The sequence below is a fragment of the Echinops telfairi genome, unplaced genomic scaffold (assembly GCF_000313985.2).
Source record: "Echinops telfairi isolate 266 unplaced genomic scaffold, ASM31398v2 ScPeMD7_7406;HRSCAF=8444, whole genome shotgun sequence".
NCBI lineage: Eukaryota > Metazoa > Chordata > Mammalia > Afrosoricida > Tenrecidae > Echinops > Echinops telfairi.
This window is the reverse complement of record NW_022111306.1, coordinates 3,270,971-3,276,938: the sequence shown is the minus strand read 5'-3', so window position 1 is coordinate 3,276,938 and position 5,968 is coordinate 3,270,971.

Here is a 5,968-nt window from a genome sequence, read left to right as displayed (position 1 = left end):
AGAAGCAACAAAGCCCACATGGAAGAAGCACACCAGCCTGTGTGATCACGAGGTGTCAATGGGATCAGGTATCAGGCATCAAAGAACAAAAAAATCATATCTTTGTGAATGAGGGGAAGTGCAGAATGGAGACCCAAAGCATATCTGTAGGCAACTGGATATCCCTTAAAGAAGGATCATGGGGAGGAGACAGGGAGTCGGTGCAGTATAGCAATGATGAAACATACAACTTTCCTCTAATTCTTTAATGCTTCCTCTCCCCTGCTATCATGATCCCAATTCTACCTTACAAATCCGGCTGGACCAGAGGATGTACTGGACCAGAGATAGGAACTGGAAACATAGAGAATCCAGGACAGATGAACCCCTAAGGACCAATAAGGAGAGTAGCGATACCAGGAGGGTAAGGGTAAGGTGGTGTAGAAAGGGGGAACCAATCACAAGGATCTACATATAACCCCCTCCCTGGGGGATGGGCAACAGGGAAGTGGGTGAAGGGAGATGTTAGACAGTGTAAGACATGACAAAGTAATAATAATTCATAAATTATCAAGGGTTTGTAAGGGAGGGAGTTGGGGAGAGAGGGGGGAAAATGAGGAGCTGATACCAAGGGCTCAAACAGAAAGAAAATGTTTTGAAAATCATAATGGCAACAAATGTACAAATGTGCTTGACGCAGTGGATATATGTATGGATTGTGATAAGAGTTGTTCGAGCCCCCAATGAAACGATTTAAAAAAATTAAAAAAAATCATATAGTGCTGTGTAAATGTTAAGTACTATCTAGCATATTTTATAATTTTTAGATATGTGCCATCAAAGTAACAGATTGTTTTAAAAGCCAGCATTATGCAAAATAGTGGCTGGGAACTTAGCATCCAAAGAGAATAGCACGTTCTTGTCAGGAAGGAGCATTCATTGCATGTAGCGAGATCAAATGAAAACATCTTAAGAGTTAAATAACCATAGCATGTTCAAAATGATTCAGAGCAACCATAAAGGAGATGACCCAGGAGGTGCACGATGCTGTGTGAGATAAATTGTAAAGAAAAGCAACGGGCTTGGAGTTCCCAGAGGAAGGGATTGCATTCAAGTTGGTACAGCCAGGGAGTATTTGTCTGTGCTGTCTTTAGAATGGGTAGGGTTTGATTAAGTGGAAAGTGGGAGCAGGGCATAAGGAGGTGGGAAGCAGACGGGTGGAGGTAGAAGAGTCAGATGGTTGGAAGGCTGATAAAGAAACCAGTCTGAAGATAGCAAGGAAGCCTGCTGGGTAATATTGGACTGCCAACCAAAAGCTTCAAACCACTAGCCACTCCTTGGGAAAACAAAGAGGCACCTACTTCCTTACAGATTTACACCCTTGAGTCAGATTCTACTGAATGGCATGGGTTTGGTTTTTTATAGACCCATTTGAAGTAATAGAATCAAAGGGGAAGTGACTCACTTTGCTCCGTCCCTTGATCTATATGCTGCAGCCTCTGGTGGCTCAGGTGTTGGCCCCTGCCACTTCAGACAGATTCCGAACATGCTCCACTGGTGGTTCGTCTTCCAATGGTCCTGGGATTTCCTCTGTGTTTCTGCTTCTGAGATGGCTCGTTCTTATATGGAGGTGTGGTTCTTGTCTTAGGAAGAGAGATGCTCTACATGAGGCCCTGACCTTAACACTCAAGATAGATTTAGAAATTCTTGTTCAATTTTATTCAAGTTAGCAAAATCAATGATATCTGTTTTCTTTCTTTGGCAGTGTTCTAGATACCTGTTGTTGGTATAATCATTATCTTGGCTATTATCAGACTCAGCAGTGCAATTTTTTGCTTTGATATTCTTCCCAGTTATTGTGTCAAGAAGAAGGTAGAATTAGGGAGTATGCTAAAATCAAATAAGTATTTCTTACATAAATGATTGCTTGGGTGAATTTGTTGTTATTCTCAGCTCTCCTTTGAAGTCTAAAAGCAAGTGAGCCATTTAAGATTGTTGACATTCCCACATAAAAGCTGAAATGCACTGAATGTGTGGAAAGAACACAAGAAATTATAATCCACAAAAATGAACTGAAGATGGGCTTACCAATTGTCTCCTTTGTCTAAAGTATTTATTGTTCTGTCATCTCTTACTCAGAAAAATATTGGGGGCAATGTTCTAAGTGTTCTAGAACATTATCAAAGATAAGTTGTCTTGCATTTCTGTGGTTTATCATTGGATAGCATATTATGTCATTATGTAGGAATTTTTATCTCTAACTTTTAATATAATTTCCCTTGAAGATCTATACCCTGTATATTTAATAAATTGATAGCAACAGGATGATCATATTTCTGATGCGGAAAAGTAGCATCTATCTAAAGAGGAGAGTGATAAACCTAGCAAGATCCTTGTGCTAAGAATAAAGTGTGGGTGTGAAATAGACAGGATTCTTGCTTTAATTTCTTCATCTGTCCACGCAGGTCAATGGTATTATTCACCTAGGATTCCGTAAGGGAATCTATGTATGTATGTGAAGTGTGTCACATATAAATTGCATCAGCTACATTTGACCTACAAAGGGAAATTATTATTATCATTAGAAATGATGCTTCAAGAACTTTTTTTTGGTGGTGGTGGTGGTGGGAGAAACTTTATAGATATATGAATGAATGTCTGTGCTCCCTCATAGTTTCTGATTTGGGAATTCTGGAGTAGGATTCATCAATGTGTGTTTTTAAAAATTTTCAAGTGAATTTTTGATGCACAACTACATTTGTAGACCAGAAAAACAAGGATTATAATTTGTCAAATGGTGACTATGTAACCCCTTCAAATAATTTTATTTTCTCTGCAGAATTCAAATAAGGAATGCGGTGGAATGACCCAACTGAAAACCAAAGCTATCATTGTCTGTTTAAAGGTATCCATGACAAAAACAGTCTAACTATATCCATATAATTTTTTCACATGGTATTGTGGAAAGGAGCCTACTTCTTTCGCGTCTAACACTAGAGACTAATGACAACAGCGACACCAAGTGGCTACTAGAGGGATTTTTCTGGGTTCCTTTTATGTTTCGTGTACAGTTTTGGCTTTGAAATGTGAACTTAAATAAGTGTTGTTTGCTTTCTCCTGGCATTCTTTCGAGGATATATTTATCAGTTCTTGTACACCTCATCACCAGAAAGAGTAAAAGAATGAAAACAAACAAACAGCATTCATTCCCGACACAGGATCTTTTAAGGGCAAACATCTTGGATTGTTTCTAGAACGAGGTGGTTTCAGTGACGTTAAAAACTCTTTGTGCAACGATTATCATGATGGTGCGGAGATTGCTCGTTGATTTAAAACAATGTGACTCATAATTGAAAGAGTGCTGTGAACACCTTTAAAGTGAGACTACTGCAGACGGATGCCAAGAAAATGCAATGAGACTACAACGAAGGCCAAGACTCCTTTCGTAACCATTCCCTTTGAGCTAAAATTTAGGAATCTAAAGACTGACAATGTCCACATGCCTTGATTAAAACACCAACCAAAAACCACCAACAAAAAAGCAGATTTGTAAAGTTTGTTTACAACTATAAAAGATATATGTATATATAATAAAATAGACATCAATAGATATATCTCATTCTAGGCAACCCAATGCAGGCATGCCTTGGAAATATTGAGAGTTCAGTTTCAGACCAAAGTACTAATGTGAGAGTCTTAATAGAGTGAATATCACAACAAAGCGAGACAGATGATCGTCTGTTACCCAGTGCATATAAAAGTGGTTTTTACACGACAACCTACTGCCATCGAGTCAGTTCCCACTCATAGTGATTCCACAGGACAAAGTAGCACTGGTTCATATTGCTTCTGAGATTTTTTTTAATACTGTGGTCTATTAAAAGGAGTCCTGGTGGGTTAGTGGTTAGGCACTGGGCTGCTAACAGTAAGGTCAGCAGTTTGAGACCACCAGTAGCTCCACAGGAGACAAACAGGGTTTTCTACGCCAGTAAAGAGTTACAGTCTTGCAAACTGGGTGTGTAAGCAAATGTGGTGAAGAAAGTAGATGGTTCCCAGCTGTTAAAAGATATAGTGCCTGTAAGTGCCCCCAATAAATGATTAATTAAAAAATATAACAACAAACAAATAAAATATACAGTGTCTGAGGTCTTAAAGGCTTGAAGTCAAACAAGCGTCCATCTAGCAGGTGAACAACTAAGCCCACATGGAGGAAATACCCCAGCCTGTGTGATTATGAGGTGTCAATGGCACAGGTATCAGAAGTTCAAAAACAAAACAATCACATGGATGTGAAGGAGAGGGGTCAGAGTGGAGACTCAAAGCCCATCTGTTGATAATCGGACATTTCCTCACAGAAGAATACATGGAGGGGACGATACATCCAGGGTGCAGTATAGCACTGACGAAACACAACATTCCTCTAGTTCCTTCATCCTTCCTCCCCCCACTATTATGACCTCAGTTCTACTTCACAAATCCAGCTAGACTGGTATATGTACAGTGGTACAGAGAAGAACTTTCGATACACAGAATCCAGGATCGACAAAGCCCTTAGAAATAGGAATGGGAGTAACAATTTCATGAGGGTATGGGAAAGGAAGAGGGGAAGGGAGAAGGGAGTGGGAACTGACAAGACTGATGGTGGTATAACTCCCATTGAAGAGGACGTAAGTGAAGGGGTATATCGAATGTCGTAAGATATGTTTTAAAAAACCCCAATAATATATAATATATTAAGGGCTCACAAGGGTGGTAGGCGGGGGAGGGAAGGAATAAAGAGGAGCTGATATTAAAGGGATCAAGAAGGAAGCCAGTGTTTTGAAATTGATGATGGCAACATCTGTGCCAGTTAGTTTATTATGATTGATTTATGGATGGCTATAATATATAAGAGCCCCCAAGGAAATGATTTATTAATAATTTTAAAAAGGAGTTACATTCTTGAAAACTCATGGGGGCAATTCTACCCTGTCCTGCAGGGTTGTCATGAATTGGCATTGACTCACTGGCGTGAGTCTGGTTCTTGGTTTTGTGGTCTATTACTGTAGCCCTGGTGGCAGAGTAGATTATAGTGGTGGCAGTGAGATTAACAGCTTCAGAAATCCACCTGGGCAGTTCTACCCTGCCCTATAGGGTTGCTATAAGCCAGAATTGGCTCAATGGCTGTTTGAGTGAGCAGTCTATGCAGGGTGCAAAACAACACCAACAAAACAAACCTCACAGCTATTAGTTGATGCCACTCACGGTGACCCTATAGGACATGGTAGAACTGCCCCTGTGAGTTTCCACGACCGTAACCATTTATAGGAGTAGCAAGGCCAGTCTTTCTTTTACGGAGCCACAGGTGGTTTAGAACTGCTGACCTTGCAGCTTGCAGGTTAATGCTAATCACTACACCACTTGGGCTCCTAGGGGTTCCCTAAATAGCATTATGGAAAAGTTTGAAACACTGTGAGAATTACCAAAAGGCGAGAGACACATGATGTGAGCACGTGTGGTTGGAAAAATGGCACTCACAGACGTGCTTGATGCAGGGCTGTCACCAACTTTCAATTTCTTAAAAAAACAGACAAAAAATAAAAAACTCACAGAATCTACAAAAACGTAATAAAATGAGTTATAATAAAGTGAGATATGTTTGTAAGTGGAAGACATTTTTTTAAATAAATAATTTTATTTGGGGATCTTACAGTTCTTATAACCATCCATCCGTACATCAATTGTATCAAGCACATTTGTGCATATGCTGCCATCATTATTTTCTTTCTACTTGAGCCCTTGGTATCGGCTCCTCTTTTTCCTTCCCTTCCGTACCCTCCCACCCTCATGACCGCTTGATAAATTAAAACCTAACATTATTTTCATATCTTACATTGTCCACTGTCTCCCTTCACCCACACTTCTGTTGTTTGCCTCCCTGGGTGGAGGGAGGGTTAATATGTCAATCATTGCAATCAGTTCCCTCTTTCTCCCCCTTTCCCTTCACCCC